The following is a 27,898-nucleotide window of genomic DNA, read 5'->3' as shown; positions in this document are numbered from 1 at the left end:
AATTGGAAAGGGGCTAATTTTTAAATAAAAATAATACATGTATCAATACGTAGTTTTTTTAAAGTCAAAGAGTATTCCAAGGTTAATAACTAAAAAAGCACAGTCACTTGCCTCTTTTCTTCCTTCCCCATCTCCTTCCTGTACCACCCAGATGCAACCACTTTCAACTATTTTAGCAGTTTATCCTGGCATTTACCTCCATGTCTAAATAATCTGCTTATGAGCCTATTTAGTTTTGTCTTTGGATATGGAACATTATCAGTCGGTTTTCTATGAATGTAATTTAATAAGTTTAGAACCCAACCTCCACCTTCCCAACACACACACACTTCTGCTAAACCCTCAAAATGGCTATATCACAACTGGATGCAAAATAGTGTTTTTATGAGCTCCGTCACTGTATTATGGTTATGTTTTCTTTCATATTTAACTTTTTGGGTTCTATCTAAGTTAATAAATGCCTTGTTTTTTAATGCTTATTTTAATTTTAACTAACTAAATCAGATCCAAACTTCTCAAAAGAATATCTCACAGTGTAGGCAAGAAATCAAGTCATCGGACTTGCCTGGTGGCTCAGTGGTTAAGAATCCGCCTGCCAATGCAGGGGACATGGGTTTGAGCCCTGGTCTAGGAAGATCCCACGTGCCATGGAGCAGCTAAGCCCTTGCACCACAAATGCTGAGCCCACGTGCCACAACTACTGAAGCCCGTGTGCCTAGAGCCTGTGCTCCGCAGCAAGAGAAGCCACCGCAATGAGAAGCCCGCACACCAAAATGAAGAGTAGCCCCTGCTCACCGCAACTAGGGAAAGCCTGCGCGCAGCAATGAAGACCCAATGCAGCCATAAATAAATAAATAAATAAATTTATTTTAAAAAATCAAGTCATCTATCAGTTACTTTTTTTCTCTTTCTTGGGTCTCCCTTCTGAAGTCTCCTGCGTCAATCTGGTCTAATTGCTCTTGAGACCAACTACACAGCATTGTTCCGGTCCACCCTCACTCGTGTCCTAGGAATTTCCTTTGTCCCTCTCCTATGTTGGGTGCTCTATTTCTGAGTTCCATGTATTTCTCTTTCTTTTTTTTTGCCCTCATTTTGGTGAGGCACACCTTCCAATAGCTTCCAGAGGAAGGTGAATAGAAGATACCTATTTTAAAAATTATTTTTTATTGAAATCTAGTTGATTTATAATGTGTTACTGCTGTACAGCAAAGTGATTCAGTTATACATATATATACATTCTTTTAAAAATATATTCTTTTCCATTATGGTTTATCACAGGATATTGAATATAGTTCCCTGTGCTCTACAGTAGGACGTTGTTGTTTATCCATTCTATATATAGAAGCTTACATCTGCTAACTGCAACCTCCCACTCCATCCATCCCCCAACCCACTCCACTTTGGCAACCACCAGTCTGTCTCTATGTCTGTGATTCTGTTTCTGTTTCACAGATAGGTCCATTTGTATCATATTTTAGATTCCACATATAAGTGATATCATATGTTATTTGCCTTTCTCTTTCTGACTTACTTCACTTAGTATGATCATCTCTAGTTGCTTCCATATTGCTGCAAATGGCATTGTTTCATTCTTTTATGTGGCTGAGTATTATTCTATTGTATATATGTACCATATCTTCTTTATCCATTCTTCTGTCGATGGACATTTAGGTTGTTTCCATGTCTTGGCTATTGTGAATAGTGCTGCTATGAACATAGGGGTGCATGTATCTTTTTGAATTATAGCTTTGTCTGGGTATATGCCCAGGAGTGAGATTTCTGGATCATATGGTAATCTGTTTTTAGTTTTCTGACAAAACTCCATACTGTTTTCCACAGTAGCTTCACCAACTTACATTCCCACCAACAGTGTAGGAGGGTTCCCTTTTAGGAGATACATTTCTTAAGAGCTTGCTTGTCTTAAAGTGTCTTTATTCTATGTCCAACTTAATTGATAGTATTTTTTATTTTTAATTTTTTTTGCGGTACACAGGCCTCCCACTGCTGGGGCCTCTCCCGTTGCAGAGCACAGGCTCCGCGGCCATGGCTCACGGGCCCAGCTGCTCCGCGGCATGTGGGATCCTCCCGGACCGGGGCACGAACCCGCATCCCCTGCATCGGCAGGCGGACTCTCAACCACTGCACCACCAGGGAAGCCCAACTGATAGTATTTTAAGGGTTATATTTCTAGGTTGAAAATAATTTCTGCTTAGAAGTCTATTGCCTTTGAGAAGTCCATTGCTATTTGGTTAGCTGTCTCTGGTATGTGAGCTGTTTCTTCTCCCCTGGGCGCTATCAAATTTTCTTTCTTTAAATCAAGATATTCCAAAGTGCAATTATAGAATTTCAGAATTAAATCTTCTACATCATTTGACCCCTTGCTTAAATTTTTTTTCTTTCTTTTATAAGGATTTGTTTTTAATAATTGCAATTTGCTAAAAGCTTCAAAAGCTGAAAATTTGGGCACTTTATACATGAAATTCCACCTCCTAAAACCAGGAGTAAGCACACTTCATTTTAGCATCCTGCATACTGTCCTTGAAAGGGTCTGGGGAAGGGTCAGGAAAAGAGAGAGGGTGATCATCTGTTATTGTCTAGATTTAGCCACATGTTAAGATGAGAGGTCTGTTTCCTGTAAATGCATCTCACATGCTACCAAGTGAGAGCATGACAGATGTTGCAAAGTCAAAGTAAAGGTCAACCAATCCCATACAGGCTGATTTTAAAGTAACTATTACTACTAGTAGTACTTTATTACAAATGAAAATTATCTGGAAAAATGGCAAACTAGATCAAAGTGCAGTGAGACTGTTCTAATCAAACTAGGATGTATGGCCACTTTAAATATAGGGCATCTTTAATATTATTGCAAAGAGATCTGTTGCAGAATTTATGGAAGGAGGGTTATATCCTGAAATGTGTATTGGATGTCTCTGTAAATAGCTCTGGCCTGAGCATTCTGAAAAAACACAAAACAGAGATGAGAAATTTGTAAGGGAAGAGGAGGGTTGCTTGGCTAGAGGAGAGGCACTTAGAAAGTCATGCAGGTTGGGCTGTTGCTACAGGTAAATGCCATGGATTCATCCTGTAATGGTTTGAACAAAACTTCAACCACAATTTGGATATTTCATACCCTCTTAGTGCTATAAACGGATGTCCCAGTTGGGTGAGGGCTCAGAAGACAGCAAATTTAATGAAATGGCATCTCTAGTTTGCATGGAGTGAGACCTATTTACTAAGTTGCCAGCTTCTAAAAAGGCTAATACTTTTTCTGAAGAGTTAGAAAAACCTCGTGGATCTTGTGTGAGCACCAGCTGGGTTCTGTGAATTGACACATGATGCTTTTTCTTGAGAAAGCCAACACTGCCTCTTTGTTCACCAAGGGCAGCAGCATATCTGAGGTCAAGGAAAAGCTTGACAAAAAGGTTTCATTACGGTGACTTCTAGAAAAAGAGAGAAAAATATGTTCACTTGAACTCTGAAACAGATGTTTCAAAACTGGGGAGTTGGATAGACCTGGAGTCTGTCATACAGAGTGAAGTAAGTCAGAAGGAGAAAAACAAATACCGTATGCTAACACATATATATGGAATCTAAAAAAAAAAATGTCATGAAGATATTAGTGGTAGGATGGGAATAAAACACAGACCTACTAGAGCATGGACTTGAGGATATGGGGAGGGGGAAGGGTAAGCTGTGATGATGTGAGAGAGTGGCAGGGACATATACACACTACCAAATGTAAATTAGATAGCTAGTGGGAAGCTGCAGCATAGCACAGGGAGTTCACCTCTGTGCTTTGTGACCACCTAGAGGGGTGGGATAAGGAGGGTGGGAGAGAGGGTGACGCCAGAGGGAAGAGATATGGGAACATATGTATATGTATAACTGATTCACTTTGTTGTAAAGGAGAAACTAACACACTATTGTAAAACAGTTATACTCAAATAAAGATGTTAAAAAAAACTGGGGGGTTGTTTTAGGACTACTTATCTACCTATTTAAACATATACTGTGCATGTTCTTCTTATGTGCCAGGCATTGTACTTGCTGCTGGTTAACAAGGCAGACAAAGTTCCTGCCTTCATGAAGTTTTGAGATGAATACAAGGAAATATTTCTTTGGGTGGAGGTAATTCTAAGGCATTCATTACTTGTCCTTCTTCCCTTCCAACAGGTTGCACATTTCAAGTATAGATTGGTGCCAAGATGAACAGATTTTTGAGAAGTAAGGGATGTTTGAGAAGTACATTCCTCATCAGACTGATTTAATGGAAGAAAACTATTTAACTCATTGATATAAATAAATAATAGTTATAATGATAATAATAGTTCATTGGGTGTTTTCCATGTGCCAGATGCTGTGTTAGGAGTTTTCCATGGATTATTTCATTCAGTCTTTTCAACAATCCCATGTGGTAGGCACTCTTGTTATCTCTATCTTTTTAAAAGAAGAAAAGGTGATTTACAAAATGGTTAGGTAACTTACTTGCTCTGGGGGCATTTATAGTGTATGGATGAACCAAGAACCAATCCTAGAGAGTCTGACTCTGAGATGTCAGTCTTAACTGCAAACATCCCCTGTTTCCATCAGATTCAGGCTAAGTGGCATCCATTTGTGTGGTCACTGTGGATCGGTCTGCCTAGTCACTCTTTTCAGATGCTGGCACGGAGTGAAGGTGTTACTGAAGGGTCTGAAAGGTCTAGTCAACCACTGTTTGCAGCATCACCTTTCATCTAGTACTGTCCTGATTCATGACACAATGGATGCATTGTCTCTGTCTTGTCAATGCCTCTCTGAGGAATGTCTGTCCAAGAGTCCTAGCATCTGAAAAATGGGCATATACCTACTCAACAGAACTGAGTTAGAAAAGTTTCAATCCCAATTTCTTTTTTAACATCTTTATTGGAGTATAGCTGCTTTACAATGTTGTGTTAGTTTCTGCTTTATAACAAAGTAAATCAACCATACATATACATATATTCCCATATCTCTTCCCTCTTGTGTCTCCCTCCCACGCTTCCTATCCCATCCCTCTAGGTGGTCACAAAGCACCCAGCTGATCTCCCTGTGCTATGTGGCTGCTTCCCACTAGCTAGCTATTTTATATTTGATACTGTACATATGTCCATGCCACTCTCTCACTTTGTCCCAGCTTACCCTTCCCACTCCCTGGGTCCTCAATTCCATTCTCTACATCTGTGTCTTTATTCCTGTCCTGCCCCTAGGTTCTTCAGAACCTTTTTTTTTTTTTTTTTGGTTCCATATATATGTGTTAGCATACAGTATTTGTTTCTGTCTTTCCGACTTACTTCACTTGCTAGGTCCATCCACCTCACTACAAATAACTCAGTTTCATTTCCTTTTATGGCTGAGTAATATTCTATTGTATATATGTGCCACACCTTCTTTACCATTCATCTGTCAATGGACACTTAGGTTGTTTCCATATTCTGGCTATTGTAAATAGAGCTGCAATGAACATTGTGGTACACATCTCTTTTTGAATTATGGTTTTCTCAGGGTATATGCCCAGTCGTGCGATTTCTGGGTTATATGGTAGTTCTATTTTCAGTTTTTTAAGGAAGCTCCATACTGTTCTCCATAGTGACTGTATCAATTTACATTCCCACCAACAGTGCAAGAGGGTTTGCTTTTCTCCACACCCTCTCCAGCATTTATTGTTTGTAGATTTTTTGATGATGGCCATTCTGACTGGTGAGAGGTGATACCTCATTGTGGTTTTGGTTTGCATTTCTCTAATGATTAGTGATGTTGAACATCCTTTCATGTGTTTGTTGATGATCTGTATATCTTTTTTGGAGAAATGTCTATTTAGGTCTTCTGCCCATTTTTGCATTGGGTTGTTTTTTTTTTTTTTTTTTTTTTTTTTTTTTTTTTTTTTTTGCGGTATGCGGGCCTCTCACTGTTGTGGCCTCTCCCGTTGCGGAGCACAGGCTCCGGACGCACAGGCCCAGCGGCCATGGCTCACGGGCTTAGTTGCTCCACGGCATGTGGGATCTTCCCGGACCAGGGCACGAACCCGCGTCTCCTGCATCAGCAGGCGGATTCTCAACCACTGCGCCACCAGGGAAGCCCTGTTTTTTTGATATTGAGCTGCATGAGCTGTTTATATACTTTGGAGATTAATCCTTTCTCTGTTGCTTCATTTGCAAATATTTTCTCCCATTTTGAAGGTTGTCTTTTCATCTTGTTTATGGTTTCCTTTGCTGTGCAAAAGCTTTTCAGTTTCATTAGGTCCCATTTGTTTATTTGTGTTTTTATTTCCACTTCTCTAGGAGGTGAGTCAAAAAGGATCTTGCTGTGATTTATGTCATAGAGCATTCTGCCTATGTTTTCCTCTAAGAGTTTGATAGTGTCTGGCCTTACATTTAGGTCTTTAATCCATTTTGAGTTTATTTTTGTGTATGGTGTTAGGGAGTGTTTTCATTCTTTTACCTGTAGCTGTCCATTTTTCCCAGCACCACTTTTCTCTATTGTATATTCTTGCCTCCTTTATCAAAAATAAGGTGACCACATGTGCGTGAGTTTATCTCTGAGCTTTCTATCCTGTTCCATTGATCTATCCCAATTTGCTTTCACGTCAATTAAATATGCTATGTCAAAGAGTTGGAAGTTGGCTCATAAATGGCAGCTCGTAAATGGCTCATCAGTTGGCTCATATTAGTGGTACTAAATATCAGCTTGAAAAGCACCAGCGCGTGTTCAGAGTATAGAAGGCTGAGATGTCATCACTTATAACTCTTCTGTATGCATGTGTGTGTGTGTGTGTGTGTGTGTGCATCAGTGTGTTATTTTGTGAGTCAAGCTAGTGTTACAAATATTAAATTATTCAGTTAGGCAGCAGAAGATTAAGTCCATAAAATGTGCTAACGTGACACATCATTTCAAAACTTTCGGATGGCTTTCTGGGATTCTCCAACATGACAAAATTACCTATTAACTTTTACGGCAGCTTGTCTTAAGATTGAAGTAGAACCAGCTAATAGATAATTCAAGAAAGAAGTTGTCGGGGGAAGGAACACAGGTTGTAAGTCAATGTTCTTGAGCAGTGATTTTGCCTTTGTAATCTGCTTTGTTACTTTCCTAAATTCTCCTCAGACATACAAATAAGCTGTCTTATTCTTATTAATCACTTGACAATAATGCCTACTATTTACTGAGTTATGTTCTGATGAATAAACCATGTTTTAAAGAAATAAGTTTTATGCAATGCAATAATTTATTGTATATTATTGTTATATGCTATTTATTATTCATATATTATTTGTTACATATTAAACATTGGAAACACTCCACATGCTCAGAAATTGGGAAATGAGTTAGGTAAACTGGGATACAGCCACTTAATGAAATATCATCTAGCTGTTGATGCTAGAAAAGAGTTTTTTTTTACAAACAAGTAAAAATATTATGTTAAATGAATAAATTAAATTAAAACTTGTTTATATAATCTAATGTTTGTGAAATACCCATAGAAAGAAGACTGGAAGGAACATTCCAGAACGTTAAGACTGTTTGCCTCTGGGTTACAAGATATGGATGTGAGCTTTATTCCCTTCTTTTTTTTTTGCTATTCTTTCTGTGTTATTCATATTCTCTGTCATAAGTGTTATTTTCATAATCTCAAACAAAACTGAAAAATCTCATTTAAGAGACATTTGAGGGACTGCCCTGGTGGCACAGTGGTTAAGAATCCACCTGCCAATGCAGGGGACACGGGTTCAAGCCCTGGTCCGAGAAGATCCCACATGCTGGGGAGCAGCTAAGCCCGTGTGCCACAACTACTGAGCTGTGCTCTAGAGCCCACGAGCCACAACTACTGAGCCCATGTGCCACAACTACTGAAGCCTGCATGCCTAGAGCCAGTGCTCTGCAACTAGAGAGGCCACCACAATGAGAAGCCTGCGCACTGCAACAAAGAGTAGCCCCCACTTGCCGCAACTAGAGAAAGCCCGCGCGCAGCAACAGACCCAACGCAGCCAAAAATAATAAATTAATTAATTTTAAAAAAGAGAGACATTTGAATTATTCATAAGTACCAATGGAAACTTTAATTACCAGAGTTACCATTATGTTTGGGTATTTAAAACAGTTTCTGTATCATGCAACTTTAGTACTTTCAGTAAAAGTGATTTGTCCAAAGTATGAAGATATGGTTTAATTATGGCTTTTTATCCAAATTCCATGTATGGCAAAAGAATCCAGAGTGCCTGGATTGCATGTAGACTTCCTGTTGAGCTTGCCCTGGGTGAGTGTGATGCTGGGAGCACAGCGATAGAAGATGCCCTCTGCTTGCTGCTCACGTTCTGTCTCCCTGCACCTGGCTCACTCCCACTCCCACTGGTTCAGGTCCTGCTGAGAGGTCGTTCTTTCAGGGAAGTCTTCCCATGCTTCTCTTCTCACTTACCACTCAGGTTCCAGAGGAAGTGACCTGCTAAAAGCACCTTGCCAGCACCTTACATTTCTTCAGGGAGCCCTTTCCATGATGTGATTGTATCTCTGTGTAATTTATATCCACCTGTCCTCCTCCTGCACTTGACGCTCCATGAAAGGAGGTGCTGTGTCTGTTTGGCTCCCTGCTGCCCTCTGAGCACCTAGCACAGAGTCCAGTACATAAGAACTCAGTACCTATTTGTTGCATGAACAACTGGATCCATCACATTTTTAGATGCCAGGTGTAAGTTTCAAATGTGTAAAAATCCCCATGCCATTGAAATCGTACTTGAAGGAGAAGCCTGGAAATTGGATCATGATGGGAGTTGGGCATGCAGTGGAAAAGTGAGGGTTGTGCCTTCTTTCAGACACATTAGCAGTAAGAGTGTGTGTTAGTCTATCAACCATACTCTTTTAGTCAAAGCTGAGGTTTAGTAATAGTAGAGCATTCTGCCTGTGTACGAAAGCAGACTACTTGGGTTTGCATTCCAGCTAGGCATTTACTATATCCGTGAATATGGCATGTTATTTAATACCCCTATGCCTCAGTTTCTTCATCTGTATAATGAGCTATAGTACCAATTAAGGTTATTGTAAAGAAAAAATGAGATAAAGCACATACAGAGCTGAACACAGTCCTGGAATACTGTAGGTGTTCACTAAGTCTCTTTAACAGCAGCAGTATTGTTATCATTAATAATTTTTTATAGACTTCCCTGGTGGCCCAGGGGTAAAGAATCCGCCTTACAATGCAGGGGACGCAGGTTCGATCCCTGGTCAGGGAACTAAGATCCCACATGCCGCGGGGCAACTAAGCCCGCTCGCCACAACTACTGAGCTCTCGCGCCTCAACTAGAGCTGGTGTGCGGCAAACTACAGAGCCCATGCGCTCTGGAACCTGCGCACCACGATTAGAGAAGAGAAAACCCCGCACGCCACAAGTGGAGAGAAACCCGTGCACCGCAGCGAAAGAGCCCACATGCCACAACTAAGACCCGACGCAACCATAAATAAATAATAAATCTTTAAAAAAATAATTTTTTAATGTATAAAGTCGTTACCAATTTTCTGAGACAAATTCTCAATGACCACTAGATGGCATTAAGGTTAATTTAAAATATACACAGTGTGGTCCTTCATATCTAGAAACATGCAATGAAAAGCAATTTCATACATTTTGATTTATAAGATCTGATTTAATAACTAAGGGTTTTTAGTATTTTATGTAGGAAAATCCTTGAAGGGATCATATTTGATTCAGCTGTGTTTCCATTAAGGGCTCACCAGGCTTCTTTGTTTTTTCTTGAATTAAGACATTTATTATTGTGTGTTCTGAATGATGCTGTAAAGTAAATGGCCATTTCGGTGCACTGAAAACAAAATTACTGTTTTGTAGCCATGGTGGCATGTACCGATGGTCAGTAATGTGCCAAACTCAATGGTGAGCAGGACGGAAGGTTCTGTGTGTTTTTTTTTTTTTTTTTGGTGGTACGCAGGCCTCTCACTGCTGTGGCCCCTCCCATTGCGGGGCACAGGCTCCGGACGCGCAGGCTCAGCAGCCACGGCTCACGGGCCCAGCCGCTCCGCGGCATGTGGGATCTTCCCAGACCGGGGCACGAACTCGCGTCCCCTGCATCGGCAGGTGGACTCTCAACCACTGCGCCACCAGGGAAGCCCGGTTCTGTGTGTTTTGAGCGGGGAGTTGAAGACAATAAGATAGTGATTATGTGTGAAGCAGATGAGTGTATAAGGGAAATGCCTGGGTGCACCCTGGGCGAAGCCCACTCACTCCCTACCCTGCTCAAGGATGCTGTACTATGAGGCAGGTCCTGTTGCTTCCTCAGCTTTGCAGAACGCAGTATTTGAGCAGCAAAAATGCAAACATAACTGCCCTCCTCAGAGACACTCTGGTGGGCTTAAAAATTCAGGATTGCTAAATTTTTTGTTGGTTACCCAAGCATTAATTTGTGAATGTTATCTCAGGTGTTGTAGAAGAACTATGTATTTAGGACATTTGCTTGTCACTTAGATGACAAGCAAACTTTGATGGTGTGGGTGACTATGAGCAAAGAGGTACACAAAGGTTAACTGAGGGGAAAGATTAGTTTTGTCATAATGGCCAGTGAACCTGAGTTGGGGAACCATAAATTTGGCAATTTTGTTCAGTGTTAGAGGTGGATTGCCCAATGGTGCAGCTCACCTGTGAACTCCATAGGGGCAGCAAAGGTGTGTATATGTCACCTTTGAATCTTCAAAGCAGAACATAGTTCCTACAGAGAGCATAGTATACATTCAATAAATGTTGGTTGAATAATGAGTAATAAAATATCCAGTCAATTAGACTAAATAAAAGAATCCTATTGGAGGTCAGCAAGGGGGGTTTTTGGTCAAGTTGTTATAGCATGTTTGTAAGAAGACACTCCCCTTTCAATCCAAATATATAAGAGAATATAAAATATGAACCAAAAATACGAAAGGGATCAAAAGGCAAAGTCGAGTTGAAAAATAAGGTAAAGACCTACCTGAAACAGAAATGGAACACATGACAATGCAGTGAATAAGGCTGAAGATACAGAATACTGGGCTCCCTGTGTAGGAGCAAGCAGTAGATTTGTGAGCTTTGCTCCTGGGGAAAACAAAGAAAATGTTCTCCTTGTGGGATGCGGAATTGGGCCCAGGCTCACTGCTTGCATTTAACTCCCAAAAGTCTTGACCAGAATTATTAAGAATGTACTTTAACCAGAAGAAAAGTGAACCCACTACAATCTAGACATCTAGCCCTTAGTCTTATAGACTTAAAAAATGTTGGTTTTTTTTTCTTTAATTTTTAATTTTTAAAATTTATTTTGGGCTGTACTGCATGGCATGTGGGATCTTAGTTCTGTGACCGGGGATTGAACCCACACCCCCTGCAGTGGAAGTACAGGGTCTTAACCACTGGGCTGCAGGGAAGTCCCTGTTGGTATTTGTTTGTTTGTTTGTTTGTTTGTTTTTTAGCAAATTTAGAAAGGAATCATCACTCATGGGAGTGATTCATGTAAGCCAAGGCCCCAGACATTGACATAAAAAAAAATAATCCCCAGAAAACCTAAAATGCAGTTACAGATAGAAATAATAGATGGCCAAGGCACTCCACTCTCTCCTTTGTTGGTATACTACCCAGGAAGTCAAATTATAATCAAAAGTTTGCTTAGTGAGCATGAGATCAGAGTAAGGGGAATTATTAATAGGATTGAAATGATTGAAAAGTTTTATGGTAGAGGTTGGCGAACTTTTCTGTAAAGGGTCAGAGAATAAATATTTTAGACTTTGTCAAGACTACACACTGTTGCTGTTATAATGCAAAAGGAGCCATAGATAAATGGGTAAATGAATGGACATGGCTGTGGTCCAATAAGACTTTATTTACAAAAAGCAGGATTTGGCCTGTGAGCTATAGTTTACCAACCCCTGTTATGCGGCACCAGGTCCTGCATGTCTGATGTATCCCTCTCCATCTCCATCATGTTGATAGAGATACTGTCTGTTTACATGAGGTGCCACATTCTTGAATCAGGGCTTTCTCTCCCTTAGTTAAGCAGAGATGATATTAGTGTCTGTGACTTGGCTTTTTGCAAGCCTCTATGGTCCTCTCCCCCTCATGATTAAGACTTTCTTTAGATGTGATCATTCTCCAACTAGATTAGAGTCAAATGTTATCGGTTTAGGAGGCTTTCTGTCTTTTTAAGGTGACTTTGCACATCTCTGTTTCAGTTCACTTTGAGTTTAACTCTCAGGGGACATTTTATTTCCCAATTCCACACTGGTCCCTGGTCCTCTCATTTACCAGTTCTAAGAGGTTATTCATGATTGCCCGCACATGGATCCTGCAATGGCAGTTCATGGTGTCCATCCAAGCAAAGGGAACTGTTGAGGCATGGATGTCAGTTGATACTTGAGATGCTTATTTGTCCTAGCTGTATGGTTTCAGGAAAACTACCTTAAATTTTATAGCTCCCAGAGCCCTCCTTGTCAGTCTGGGATCCAAAAACACCTTCGGGTGATGCTACATTTAAAATGAAGCAACATGTAAAGGATTTTTTTTCTTTTTTTCACAAGAACTGTTTATATTTTGTTCTAATTATTCGGGTCTCGTGGCCTCTGATTCCTGTCAATGTGTTACCTTAGTGACGGAGAAGCGGCCATTTCTCATCTTAAGTGGTGGTATCAGGGTCTTCTTTAGCAACTTACGATGCAGACTGTGGGCAGGCCTCCTGCTGCATTAGCATCACCTGGGAGCCAGTTAGAAATGCAGACTCTCAGGGCCCCAGACCTCCTGAATCAGAATCTGCATTTTAATAAAATCCCCAGACAATAATTCTCAATAATAAAGTTTTGAACTACTGCTCTAACTTATATTGCATCTTAATATTAGTTCTTTAGTTTTTAATGTTTTCAGCTTTATTGAGGTATAATTGACAAAACTCTAAGACATTTAAAGCATACATCATGGTGATTTGATATATGCAGACATTGTGAAAGGATTCCCACCACTTCGTTTATTAACATATCTACAGCTTAATGTTAGCTAGGAAAGTGTCTCCTTTTGGTGGAAGAATTAGGAAAGGCCATAACATTAGAGGATATGGGGTTACCTTCTCTCATATTTTTGTGCCTTTGGACAGAGCATGAGGTATATGGTGGCCTTGATTGGTGTGGTCATCCCCAAGTCCATGCATAACCCAAATTAATATGATTAGATAGGGGGGGTTGAGAAGCCTAAAATAAGTGAAATTCTACTTCATCAGCAACCTTGTTTTCCAGAGACTTTTGTTTTTTAATTTATTTATTTTTGGCTGTGTTGGGTCTTTTATGCTACATGCGGGCTTTCTCTAGTTGCGGCGAGCAGGGGCTACTCTTCATTGCGGTGCATGGGCTTCTCATTGTGGTGGCTTCTCTTTGTTGTGGCTCGTGGGCTCTAGGCGCGCAGGCTTCAGTAGTTGTGGCGCTGTGGCATGTGGGATCTTCCCAGACCGTTGCTCAAACCCATGTCCCCTGCATTGGCAGGCGGGTTCTTAACCACTGTGCCACAAGGGAAGTCCCCAAAGACTTTGTTTTTTAAAGCTTCTTTTTATTGTCAGGTTGTGACATTCTTTCTCCTTCATTTCTTTGCAATAAGATATTGACAAACTGGAACAAACCTTGTTCATTTCAGGGCCTTGCAGATCTGGACCTTCACCTTCTAACTCTGTGTTTGACAAAACTCACACATACACACTCAAACCCTCACACAGCAATCTTTGATTAGCCTTCATTATGTCACTATGTGGAACAATATGGATCACATGAGATATACCTGAAAGTTTTATGTGGAAAAGGCTGTTAGGGGTATAAAATGGTCTGGTTGTATTTGAAGACAGAAGATAAATATTTGATACTTGGTTTTTCCAGGTGAAGGCTTATTGTGTGTCCTTGGACAAACCAGTTTTTTCCAAAGACATAATTTAAAACAAATTAACATTCTATTCTTTTGGGTCGGGACCTAGCAATCTTAATTTTTTTTTTTAAATTGAAGTATAGTTGATTTACAACATTATGTTAGTTTCAGGTGTACAGCATAGTAATTCAGTTATATATATATTCTTTTCCACATTCTTTTCCCTTATAGGTTATTACAAAATATTGAATATAGTTCCCTGTGCTATACAGTAGTCCCTTGTTGATTATCTATTTTATATATAGTAGTGTGTATATGTTAATCCCAACCTCCTAATTTATCCCCCCTGTTTCCCCTTTGGTAACTATAAGTTTGTTTTCTATGCAATTTAAATTTTTTAAAAATAGCTTCCTAAGTGACTCGAATGCTTAGCCAGTTTGAGGACAATTAACACATTTTTTTGTTTAACATCTTTATTGGAGTATAATTGCTTTACAATGGTGTGTTAGTTTCTACTTTATAACAAAGTGAATCAGCTACACATATACATATATCCCCGTATTTCCTCCCTCTTCCATCTTCCTCCCATCCTCCCTATCCTACCTCTTGAATTTGGCCAGCAAATATTCAACATGACTATTGCCTCTTTCCTCCAACCTATACCCCTGGCAGACATTGCTAATCAATCAAGACTCACTTTACCACAGGGCCTACAGTTGGTCTTGCAGTGGTTAGTACAGTTTTCCAAGTAGCCAGGGAGAATCACATAATTGATATCTGAGGTACAACTTACTCTCCTTGATTTAGCTTAAGTCACCAAAGAAGGCTCTCAGGTAGACTTGAAAGACTTCTTTGTTCAAGTATCAGAGAAGCATTCTAAAATGTCATAGGAGGTCAGATGAGTGGATAAAGAAGATGTGGCACATTTATACAATGGAATATTACTCAGCCATAAAAAGAAACAAAATTGAGTTACTTGTAGTGAGGTGGATGGACATAGAGTCTGTCATACAGAGTGAAGTAAGTCAGAAAGACAAAAACAAATACTGTATGCTAACACATATATATGGAATCTTAAAAAAAATGGTTCTGGAGAACCTAGAGGAAGGACAGGAATAAAGACACAGATGTAGAGAATGGACTTGAGGACATGGGGAGGGGAAAGGGTAAGCTGTGACGAAGTGAAAGAGTGGCATGGACATTTATACACTACCAAATGTAAAATAGATAGCTAGTGGGAAGAAGCCACATAGCACAGGGAGATCAGCTCAGTGCTTTGTGTCCACCTAGTGGTGGGATAGGGAGGGTGGGAGGGAGACATGAGAGGGAGGAGCTATGGGGATATATGTATATGTATAGCTGATTCACTTTGTTATACAGTAGGAACTAACACACCATTGTAAAGCAGCTATACTCCAATAAAGACATTAAAAAAAGTAAAATGTCATAGGAGACAAAAGAGAAGATAAGGTACAAAGAAAGTCTTACTCAAAATCAGATGTGATTCTTTTACATGGCTGATTGAATATTATTGATGCTTAACTTGAATGAAACTGCTCCTGTAGTCTTTAAACGAGGACCCAAACTGAAAACCAAAGTTGCTAAATACTCCCACATTCTAGAGAGAGCTGCAAACGAACAGCCTTGAGTTGGAGTCCGTAACCTCCTTATAGGGTTTGTTTATGAAAAAGTAATCAAATAAGCCCCACTACCACTAATCACCACTGTCTTCCTTCCTGGTCTGTGAAAGAAGCCTGAGAAGTGGGAAAGAGTCGTCATTGTCCTCTGGGATTTGGGGGAATTTTCCCTCCCCACACACAGGGAGTTAAGGCTCCAAGAAAAACATCTGTGAAGATAGTTGGTGTTTTCAAGAAGGGAAGACTGGATTACTTCTGTTCCTCATTTGAACAACTTGCTCTCATGTTTCTGTGCTTGTCTGAGCAGGGGAAATGAAAACTGGAACGACGGGGTGGATTGGAGAGATGGGACAGCAGTAGAGTGCCCGCATGCTGACACTTGGCATGTCAAGGAAACATGAGCTTTCCAAGAGTTGGGAAGACACAACAGAAGGTAGCTTGGCCCAGTTTGTCTGTCCCCACCAAGGAGGGGTGCTTTTTGGGTGTAGGAGCCTCAGTAGCGAAAGGCTGTGACATTGGCTGCTGGTGGGAGATACTGAAGCAATGACGAAAGAGGTTGCGCCAGAGTTAAAGTTCCCATGTCTGGGACTCTGCAGTGGGAGCCCCCACAGGGCCCTCCAGAGAAGCCTGGCAAGGACGCCACAAGATATCCATCATTAGGAAGCCTACTGCACAGAAGACACTGGTTGTCAGAGAGTGTTAGTATAAGAAAAGAAAATCAACAAGAATAGAAATGAGACCTCCCTCAGATATGTGAGAAGACATTTGTGTTTTCCAGTGTGGTGGCCAACCTTCAGGATAGCCTACAATAATACTCACCTCCTAGTAATCATGGTCTTTTGTGGTCCTTTCCCACGTGGGAGCAGGGCTGATCTTTGTAACCAGTAGAATACTGTGGAAGAAATGATGTGAGACTTGCTAGGCTACCTTACAAAATACATTACAGCTTCTACCTGGTTTTTTGGACAGCTTTACTCTGGGGGAGCCAGCTGCCATGCTGTAAGGACGCTCAAGTAGCACTGTGCAGAAGCCCATGAAGAGAGGAACTGAGGCCTCAGGCCAACAACCAGGACTAATATTCCAGTCCTGTGAATGAGCCACCTTGAAAGTAGGTCCTCTGGCTCTAGTCTAGCTTTGAAGTGACTGCAGCCCTAATCAATTTCTTTGACTGACACTGAGCCAGAAATACGCAGCTGAACACTCCTGAATTCTTGTCCCACAGAAACTATAAAAGATAATATATATAATTATTGTTGTTTTAAATCACTGTGTTTTCGTGGTAAATTGTTATGCAGTCATAACAATTCACTTCCCATCCCTCTTTCCTGCCCTAACAGTGGAGGAGTTAGAATCTAGAAGAGGGAGGAGGGGGAGCATGTAAATATTGAGGCATCTTGAGCTGCTCAGGTTGTAAGTCTAACCTGCAGTGGGATGAGGAGAGAGTTTTGAATGGGATATAATATTAAACTGGACTAGAAACTTAGGGGGCCTTCCTAAAATGACATGACTGGGTAAGAAATAGGAATTTTGTATAAAATAACTGGGAAAATTATTTGGGAAAAAATATCAGTCTTATTTTGTGTCTACTTCAGTGAGGTGAAACTCCTCTGTAAACCAATTATACATTAATTAAGATTTTTTTAAAAGCATGATTGAATGGAAACATTTTCTCTGTTCTCTATGATTAGTCAGTCAGCCATGACTGTGGCCAGCCATGGACTATGGTTCATGACCACCAGCACCTGAGCTGAAGAACTAGCCCTCTAGAGTAAGGAAATCAGGAAGTACCAGGTCTACAACCCCAAACTGATATAACAAATGTCAGAACCTCTAAAAAGAGCTCTTCCTTTCTGGACCTGTCACATGTAGAGAGTTATAGAAATATGGAAAGCCAATACCATTTTATAGAAACTTCTCTGTATTATGAAGATGCTCTGACATTGTTTTGATCATTCTAACCAATGTGAGACATGGTGCTTTGAGTAGCTAATCTAATCCTCATATAAGTCAGTCCAACCTTGCTATCAAAGGCAAGGGGAAACTGGCCAATATAAATTGGCCAATATGATATGGATATGCATAAACTTAACACTTACCTTTTGCAAAAATATGGTGGGTTATATAGTTTCTATATCATTGAGAGGAAGAATGTGGAGAAACTAGTCTTTTAAGATAAACTTCTAGAAATTACTTGAGACAAGTTTGGAGATGGTGGCAACCTACAATAAAGATTTCAATCTGTGTTGAGTTATGATAAGAGTCAGGGTCATTCTATTCTTTTGTAAACACCATAAAATCTCTTTCCTTTCTTCCAGGACTGTCACTGTGCCCAGCACCTCCCAAAACAAATCACCTAGGAGACTTCCCATATGGTGATACAAAGAGATTTCCCCTGGTGTGAACTGTGCACAATACCCGTGGACCAGGGTTGTACTGGGACCACAGAGGTCTGGGAGGTTATAGTTCTGCAGAATGGATGGTGTCTCCAAGGTGGGGAAGAGCCCTGGACGTCAATTAGTATCACATTCTGTACCCAGAATAGAAGCAAGTCTGTGTAACCTAATCCTGGCCTGCTGTACCACTCTGCTATGTTCACAAGGAGCTTTCACATATACCAGCTTATTGATTCTCACAAAACAAAACAAAAACTGTTATGTTGGGATTTTCCTACCTTTACCTATAGAGAAGCTGAGGTTCAGAGGTGGTAGTTGACTTTCCTAAGGTCACACTGCTTGTGAGAAGCAGAATCCAGTTTCAAGTCCAGACCTTTTGATTCACCCAACACCTCAGCTGCTTTTCCTTCCTTCCTTAGGTTGTATTCGTATCATCCATATATCTGAGCACATTAATATCGAATGAGGGGATACCCCTAAATGCTGGCATATAATTCAGATAATTTTGAATATTACTTTTTTTTTGGAGTAAAGAGGTGCAGTTAGTTTCTCCTGGGAATCAAGGCTAAGTCTTTCTCTGAAATCCTAAAGGCTCTTCTGTGCCAGCTCTCTCTGGGGGGTGTAAAGAATCAATCTTTCTTATTGTCCTTTGGACTCTGTTCTTCTGTGAACTTCTTAGTTTTCTTCTCCTATGTTCTGTATCCCACAACCTCTCACCACTCCTTACCTATGTTTCTCTTTTCTCCACTGTCTAAGGCATAGAAAGAGATCAGGATTCCTGGATTCCATAGATTTTGTGTCAAGTAGGATCAATTTGCAAATAGTTGTAGCTATGGGAATACTGGGGGGAAAATACTTCTTGATGCTTGAATTTCCACGACTAATAATGATTTCTTTGGTATTAATTAGAGTCTCTTCTTTTTATTTCCCCCTGGATACTAATTTATAATAATAAAATTTTCTAATAATAAAATGAAAGATTTTAAATATTCAAGTCATTCGAGTCATCTGACTCGAAGAGAAGCTCCTAGAGGTCAGGCCTGTGTTTTAATTTATTATTTACAGCCTCAGAACTGAGCAGTGTGCTAGCACAGTGATTTAGAAATGGGGAGGACATGTGAAAGGAAGTCTTCGCGGGAATTGTAGAAAACATTTTTTCAATTTACAAAAGGCACAGCAGACAGTGATGGGACATCTCTTCCCCTGGGTATTTCTGGATGTCATGCTTGGAACTGCTTGGCTATTTTGCTCCATTTTGCCAGCCCTAAGGATGGCAGTCAGGAGATGGGAGGAACCTAGGTTCTTGATGATATTTTTAAGCTTTAGGGTCAGTGTTCCTTGGAGTCTGACCTATCTTTGCTCCTTCTTTATGTGATATAATACATTTACTTATTGTTTAAGTCAGTTTGATTCAGGTTTTTTGTTTGTTTATAAATAAAAGCATCTTGACTGATAGAGAAAAATTTGTTTCATGTGTACCCATAGCAAGGCCTGGTTTTCACGATCACATGTGACAGCCATGAAGCCTCCTTCCTTTTATTTTTACTTTTTGCTGTTATAGAAAGATAACCAAAGTAAAATAAATGAAAAAGAAACAAAAAGATTTCATTAGAAAAATATGTATCTGTGTAAAAATATATGGACAGGCAGATAAAGAGGGAGATGTCCAATTTTTGATAAAGTTGACGAGTGCAGCTAATAATCAACCATAAAATCTCAATGACCTTTAATAATAAGCATTTATTTCACTCACATGTCTGTGAGCAACTCTGTGGTTTAGGTCCAGGTGTAGTCTAGATGTGTCTCATCCTCCTTGGATAGTTGGATAGTTTTTCTCATGGGATGAAGAAGGTGCAAAAAGGTAAGAGGAAAGATGAGGGGCCTCATTAGGTTAGGTTCTACATGGCAACATTGTTACTTCCACCCTCATTCACTCAGTGGCACAGGTCCCGTGGCTGAGCCCAAGTCAAAAGGTGAGGATTATCCACTGCTTTTAGTGAAGGATTGTGAAGCCGTATAACACAAGGGTACAGTATTGGGGCCAATAATTCAATCTGCCTTACTTCTCAATCCATTTATTTTGGTATGATCTGAATTGTTTGCTATTTGCATATATTGCTTAATTATATATGTCATAAAAGAAAAACTTCTCCAGGGCCAGGACCCTGTGGAGGAGGATGGTCTGAAGAGTGAGAGACTAGAGACAGAGCGATCAGGGAGAAGGTTGGTGAAATTATTTAGTTAGGGTAGGACGAGTCCTGAGCTGAGATGCGCTAAGAGGATGGAAAGGAAGGGGAAGTAAGTCTGAGAAAGATTTTGGAGATAGTGTGTGTCTGGTTGGCTGGCAGGTTGATTGGTTGATAGGAAAAGGGAAGGTGTTATTATCATGACCAGATGCCTGGCTTGGGTGCTTACAATGATCGTGGGGAAAGATAGTTCAGGGCTGGATGTGGTAAATATGAGGGTCTGTGGAATATTCAGGGATGCCCATGAAGCATTTAGACTTTTGGATCTGAAGCTCAGGAGATAAAGATTTTGCCGGAAACAAAGATTTAGGCATCCTCAACTTGGAGTAATTAATGTTCTAGGAGTAGATGAAATATGTATAGAAATATGAAGCCAAAACCCACTGGCTTTTAAGAGGTAGCAGAGGAAGTGAAATCCACAAAAGAGATCATAGTATGTGGGAAAATAAAGTCTTAGCACAAGTTGAACCTCAGAAATGCTAAGATGAAATAAATTATTATAATTTGGGCTCCTTTCCTCCTCAAATCCAAAGTTCTTCTCCAGGCCGTTGCCCCACCCCATCCTGCCCGCCTTGTGTTGGCAAAGCTTGGGTCAAGGGCTTCCCTGGTGGCGCAGTGGTTGAGAGTCCGCCTGCCGATGTAGGGGACACGGGTTCGTGCCCCGGGCCGGGAGGATCCCACACACCGCGGAGCGGCTGGGCCCGTGAGCCATGGCCGCTGAGCCTGCGCATCCAGAGCCCGTGCTCCGCAGCGGGAGAGGCCACGACAGTGAGAGGCCCACGTACGGCACAAAAAAAAAACAACAACAAAAAAGCTTGGGTCAGGGAGTGTGTGTTTCATGATCCTAGGCTTTGCGGGCAAAGGAGAGCTCTGTAGGGAGGTAGTGTATTCATTTTTGCTTTCCTTCAAATAAAAATAAGTCTCATTGAGCCCTGAAGCCCTACCAAATGAGTCTAGGCTTGTTTTGGGGTTTTAATCCACTGTAGGCAACAGTTTTTAGCATTTGGGCTCGAACCAGTAAGTGAACACTTAATTCAGTTATTCGGGATCTCTATATCTACCCACTAAATTAATGAAACAACTACCAAATTACCTTTGTTTTGCCTGTTTTTCAATCAGACAGTATTTATAAGATGCAAGGAAGGGATAGATTGAGATGAAAACTGCTGCCAGAGAACACTTGTGAGCTTAATTAATTTTCAGAGGGGCTTTGTATCAGCTGAAAGATTGCTTTCCTTAGAACCATCTGAATTACACTTGGGAGACCTTTCTCATATGTCTGAGTGGTGTTTGAGATGAACCCCAGACTGCAATTTTCTCAAAAGCAGTTACTAACAAAGGGCCTTATTGAAGAGGTAATGAAGCTGTTCATCAACACAGAAACACTTTCCACCGGGCATGATGAAAACACTTGCTGGGCTGGGTGGGGTGTTTTGTCTTTTTCTTGGTCTCCTTGAGACTGTTCCTACTGAACCAGGAAAGTGGGAAGTAGAGGCAAGGATCTGAAATGAACAAGACCAAAAGTTTCTGTTGTTGAAGAAATATTGACGATATGTGTTTTTCTGAGTCATCCAGGCCCAGTATCTACATGAACCCATCAAGTACCCTCACTTTCTTGCTCCCCTGGCTGAATGCAGGCATGTCAATGCCACTCTCATAGTACAGGATTAGAATGGAATGTAAACTTCTAAATGTGACCTGGCCAGGCTTTCATTCTGCAGCCTCTGAGTCATACCTGGGTAAGAGTCCTGTCTCTGCCACTTCCAGTATGATCTTAGGTGAATTAATTAACTTTGAGAAGGAGCCTCTGCTTCCTTATCTGTGAACTAGAGAAGATAATAGTAAAGAATAGCACTCATCTCATAAGGACATTGTGAGGATTAAATAAGTTAAAGCATGTGAAGTGCCTGACAGTCAGTCCATGCTCAGTGAATGGAAGTCATTATTTATTGAATGAGGAGGTTGGAGAAGTCTATAGGTCTCATATTCAATGGGCATATGACCTGGGGAAATTGTTTAAAAAGTATATTTGGGGGCTTATTTCCTAAAGATTTTGATGTAGTAGGTCTGGGGTGAGGTGCAGGAATCTGCATTTAACCAGTTCCCAGATGATTCTGTTACAGGTGTTTATAAGTGCACTTTGAAAACTATTGGAGAAAATGCATGGTCTCCCCGAGCCCTCTTAGAGCTCTGAGGCTCTTAGACTGCAGTCCAAGCTACAGAAAAGAGGAAGTTCATTTGTGATTAAAGATGAGACCCAGGCAAAGCTCTGCAGGCAGTAGGATTGTGGTTTGATGGAGAAGTAGAGGCAGCGAGGTAGGAGCTAGCCACAGGCTGGGGCATGGCAGGTTTCATGACAGAGGTTGGAAGGGCAAGGAGGTGTGGCCAGAAAGGTGATCTCCATAACTGAAGACAATAGTGGGAGTTGGAAAGTAGGAGGTGAGAAGAGTCAGACGAGGAGCCTGGGAGTGTGTGTGAAGAGGGTCCCCCGAAGGTACAGGTTGCAAAGCTTATTCTTGTGGGGTTTTGCACGGCAGCCCAGAGGCTGTGTGTTTATCAGGGGCAGCTGTCAACATTCAGGCCTGGGCTCATTAGGACTGGCATTAAAGGACAGCCATCAGAACAGGAAACCAGCAACAACATCTCTAGGGAATTTCAAGGAACTGTTCACTGCATTTTAAGAGGTGCTCCAGTCCAGCTTTGGGGAATTGCACAGACCCAAACACAGACATTTTACCACCGGATAGTGAATAGGGTCTTTGCTTCAGAGCAACAAAACCTAAAGTATGCAAGGCTGATAGAAACTGTTGAAAAGATTGCTATTTAAGCAGACCCTCTTCCCCTCTCCAGTGGTGGTGGAGGGCGGCGCACCTGGACCCCAGGCGCAAGGTACTAGATTTGTTCTTTATCCCTCAGCCTCTGTCTTCATTTTTAAAATTTTTGCCTAACACAACACATAAGTTGAAACAGTGGGAGGAAAGGGGAGAGAGAAGGTCTGTGACATACTGTCGGGAGCCCTAGCTGCAGGTGCTTTTTGCCCCAGCTTGCTGGGTACCAGCTGTGGCGAGAGTGATGCCGATGCCCTGGTGCCTTCTGTCTTTTCTCTCTGTAGTGGCAGCTGTCTCCACCCCGGAGTGGATGACTGAGAATCTGTGAGGCCAGGGTGCCTATCATCTCCTCTTTGTTTTCAGGATTTATTCTTAGGTGTGGTATGGAAAAAGCTGGGGAAAACCCATTAGGGCAAATGGGGTGTTCGCAAGGGAAGATGGATACTAAGTTTTGATTGCTCTGACAGCAGTCCCTTAACTGCCTCTGGGAACATGTTATACGAGAAAAAACAACGGGACTTTATTGGTAGTAAGTTTTGACTCCAACACAGCATTGCAACTCTGTAAATTTCTCTTAAATGCTCTATTTTTTTCTTGTTTCACCATGGCCACAGTATTTAGAGAGCATCCTTATACTTGTGACTCGTGTTTTGCAATTTTTAACGGAATTTGCCTTTAGTCTGGCCAGAGACTTCTTCAAGCCAGCTTAGTTGCTGCTTCATAGCAAGCCTCTGTGTAATGTTTCCCCTGTACTTTAATTCTTTTTTCCTTCCTTTTCAATTTACGGTACATTGCTAAACATATCTCACTTTCTGATTTGCATTTTTGCTATTATTATTGTTGTGTTTCAGGAAGATGTTTGGAGTAGAGGGTTAGTGGGTCCGGTGATGTAGATAATCACTTTTAAACGTGGCTTTGTTGAGCAGAGACATTTGGGCCTTCCATTACTGTGAATTTTTCTTCTTATTTTCTTTGAAATTTAAGTGATTATTTCAAAGCATGAACTCCACAAATCCACAAATGTAAAGTTAGTGTTCTCCATAATAATAAAATCAGTAGAGCTTAATAAATGTTCCTCATGTGTAAGGCAATGTGACAAATACTTTGTGTGCTTTATCTGTTTGAATCCTTTGAAAACTTTACGAGACAGCTGTTGTTTCCATTTAATAAGAAAATAAACAGGCTCTGAAAGGTTAGGTACTGTGTGGTCAGGCCATTCAAGATGGCCATTTTCCTGCTCTCTGGACTTGCCCTGCTCGACCAGTCCGGGCTTCACTCACATGACTAGCCAGTCCTCTTAATTATACGGCTTAATCAGTAATTGCCTACGTGCTTGCCCCTGTCCCAGCCGCTGGTTTCCCCGGTAACTGATGAGCCAACCTGACGTCAGTTCCCCCTATAAATGGTAGCCAACCTCTCCCTAGATTAGTGCTGCCGCTTCCTGCCTGCTGTTTGCCGTCCACGGTGGGGTATCTCTCCAGGACCTTTGTTTTGGACGTGTAAAATCCCCTGTCCAAGAAACTGTTGGTGTCTCTGCGGCGAGCTCTTTGGTCTCTCAGCTGGGCAGCTACAAGGCTTGCAGGCCTACAGGGTGTAGTCCAACAGGTACATTATCTAAAGTAAGTGGCAAAACTAGCATTTTTTTAAAACCTTTTTTCAAAACAGTTGAAGTATAGTTGATTTGCAATATTGTGTTAATTTCAAGTGTACAGCAAGTGATTCAGTTATGTATGTGTATATGTGTATGTGTATACATAATTTGTTCAGGTTTTCTATTATAGGTTATTACAAGATGTTGAATATAGTTCCCTGTGCTCTACAGTAAATCCTTGTTGCTTATCTATTTTATATACAGTAGTTTGTATCTGTTAATTCCATACTCAGATAACATCTGTTATCCCACCCCCCACTTCCCCTTTGGTAACCATAAGTTTGTTTTCTATGTCTGTGAGCCTGTTTCTGTTTGTAATTAAGTTCATTTACATCATATTTTAGATTCCACATGTAAGTAATATCATGATATTTGTCTTTCTCTGTCTGACTTCATTTAGTGTGATAATCTCTAGGTCTATCCATGTTGCTGAAAATGGCATGATTTCATTCTTTTTTTATGGCTGAGTAATATTCCCTTGTGTATATATACACCACATCTTCTTAAACCAATTGTCTGTTGATAGGCACTTGGGTTGTTTCTATGTCTTGGCTATTGTAAATAATGCTGCTAGGAACATTGGGGTGCATGTATCTTTTTGAATTAGCGTTTTCATTTTTTTCTGGATATCTACCCAAGAGCAGAATCGCTGGATCATATGATAGTTCTATTTTTAGTTTTTTTAAGGAACTTTGTATGGTCAGGCCACGCAAGGTGGCTGTTCTCTTGCTCTCAGTACACCCCCTGCCCGACCAGTGCCTGCTTCTCCCATATCTTACTCACCTGACTCACCTTCCTATGTACTTGCCCCAGGCCCCAGCTGGTGATTGTTCGTATCAAAGGGGCCGTGAGGACCATGCCCCTCTGCTGGTTTCTTTGGTAACTAATGAGCCCACCTGACATCAATTCCCTATAACTGGTAACCTCCCCTTCTCCCCGGGAGTGAAGATTGCTACCCCGTCCTGCCTGCTATCCACCACACAAGGTGGTGGGGTGTCGCTCCAGGACCTTGCTTCAGATGTGTAAGCTCCCCGCTCCATTAAACCACTGATGTATCTGTTGCTGACTCTGGGCTCTTTCTTTGGTCTTGAAGCTGGGCAAACACAGGCCTGGTAGGCCCGTGGGGTGCAGCCCAACAATTGGCGGAGCAGCCAGGAGACCGAGAAATATCCCATGAGCACTGAGATGTTGGCAAATACAGGACAGGGAAAGAAAAGCTGCAGGGGCCGTCCACTAGCATGTCGGGCCCAAAAGTTGTGGGTGTGATCCTGAGGGGGTCGTCCACTAACACTTGGGACCCAAAAGTTCCAGGGGTGATCCTGAAAATTACGGGGAAATCCCAAGGTGGCTGTTGACTAGTATGTAGCGCCCTGTGGTGGCAGTCCTTGCTGAATGGGGCCTGCCGAGAGATCTGGAGAACAGTGGCCTCTCATGGCTCTGCTATTGTATCAAAGTGAGCCTTTTGTAATTGGTTAAGCTAGCTCTCTAGAAGGAATTGTTATTTCTGTTGTGCCTTTGAGATGTAAATAATCAGAGCTCTGTGGAACATGTGATCTCTAAGAGCAAAGGAGAAAAAAGAGCTTTTAGGTAAACTCTATAGAGAAATGATTATGTTTTGGGAATGTCTATCTAAAAGTCTTTCCAGATTTTGGTAACTAAACTAGGTGAAATGAAGAGAATTCATTGACTATCTGGGTCATTTCAAATAGGTTAAAATATTGGAACGTTAATTACTGAGAGGGTCTAAGTTTACCTACCCTTGCCTTCATAGGAGATGAAGACTAAAGCATAAGTTTTCCAATCAGGAAATGCACAATTACTTGCTTTTTGGTTTTTGTCAGAGATTAAGGTTTTTAAGGGTTAAAATTATGATCAGTCATAATTCTAGCTATTGTAACCAAGTTTCTTTATCAATAACATCATAATCAGGTGCTTAACCAGGTCTTTTTAAGTCTTTTGTCTTTTATAGACAGTTATTGTTTTATTCTGATGCTTTTGCAAACATGCTTCATCTTAAAGTAGATTCATAGGAAGTGACCTCTGGTGGCCTCAGCCTGCACTGGCTTGAAGCAGCATTTTGGTTCCTGGCCAGAGACTGAAGTTAGGCAGAAATAAATTCCTACAAAGACGGAAAGTAGTGAAACAAGTAAAGCGTTTATTAGGAGGAAAAAGAGTACGTGTGGATCGACACATGGGTGGACTCAGAGAGAGTTGTGCCCTCGTGGTAGTTTATATCACTTATGTGGGGCATTTCTTTCAGGTTTCCTTTGGCCAATCATCTTGCTTTGCCTGGTTCTGAGTCCATATTTGGTATATCTCAGGATCCTCCCGTGTGTGTGCACATCTCTTAACCAAGATGGATTCCAGCGAAGAGGCCTATGGGTAGGTTGACATCACTCCCCTTTTGACCTCCAGGGAGCTTTTCTGTACATGTATAGGTGGGAAGGTCTCCTTGACCTCGAGAATGAGAAATATGTGGTCTCTGTCTTTTATCTGGGCAGGGCTCAGTGTCTTCTATTATTCTCCTGTTAATTTCATCTTGGAGTCTGTCTACAGGGGACAAACTCCAGCTGCTCAGCCTGGGGCCCATCTATCTCCTGCCTCAGAAGGACCTTTTGACAACAGGTCTCTGAAAAATTTCAGATTATACTGCCATACTGGGTAAGAACTTAAAGAATCTTAATGGAAGGCCCAATGGCTTAAGAAAAAGTTAACAAAAGGATTGGTTACTGAGTGAACTGGTAAATATGGTTATACTTTTTATGGGTTTTGTCTGGAATGTTACTGGTTTTGATCTGTGTTTTCCAGATATAGGGAAGCCCTTTCCCTCAAGTTGGTTGATTTCTTTTATAGCAATTTGGTAAACTACGTCTGTGGGTAGAATTGAAGCATTTTCTTTTTTGTCTCTACCTGGTCCCCCCAGAAATTGAAGACTCTTGGGTTCTGAGCAGCCTTATCAGGGGAATGGAAAAGACTGTCTCCTGTCATGTGCAGGAATCTCAATATTTTGGGGACTTCTAGAAGAGAAAAATCCACCAAGGCGGAGCCTGATAGCAGGCCTTTGGCATGGCTTTCCTGGCCTTGAGAGGCCTTTTGGGAATTCAGTCTGAAACTCCTGAGGAGTTCCCCTTCAGCCAGTTTGGAGAAGCCTGTGTGGTCAATTGACCAGACTTATTTTGCAAACAAATTAGTTTTGATTGGCTGTGTTTGGTGGAGGTGAGGGTAATTTTAGAGGGAACAATATTATGTTTCAATGGATGTTAAATTCTA

The 27,898-nt window shown here is 41.2% G+C and overlaps 1 long non-coding RNA gene across 1 annotated transcript in view; it reads left to right on the top strand.

The window, feature by feature from the left end:
- The first annotated feature begins 24,426 nt into the window (after positions 1-24,426).
- The window catches only part of LOC131750259 (uncharacterized), a 189,327-nt gene continuing 185,855 nt past the window's right edge, over positions 24,427-27,898 (top strand). The window contains exons 1-2 of the long non-coding RNA XR_010838890.1: positions 24,427-24,596; positions 26,889-27,010. This is a non-coding gene — a long non-coding RNA (uncharacterized lncRNA). The remainder of the gene's footprint in view (positions 24,597-26,888; positions 27,011-27,898) is intronic.

The sequence above is a fragment of the Kogia breviceps genome, chromosome 2 (genome assembly GCF_026419965.1).
Source record: "Kogia breviceps isolate mKogBre1 chromosome 2, mKogBre1 haplotype 1, whole genome shotgun sequence".
In the NCBI taxonomy this organism is placed as follows: Eukaryota; Metazoa; Chordata; class Mammalia; order Artiodactyla; family Physeteridae; genus Kogia; species Kogia breviceps.
The sequence above is the reverse complement of the archived record's forward strand: the minus strand, read 5'-3'. Positions and strand labels throughout refer to the sequence as shown.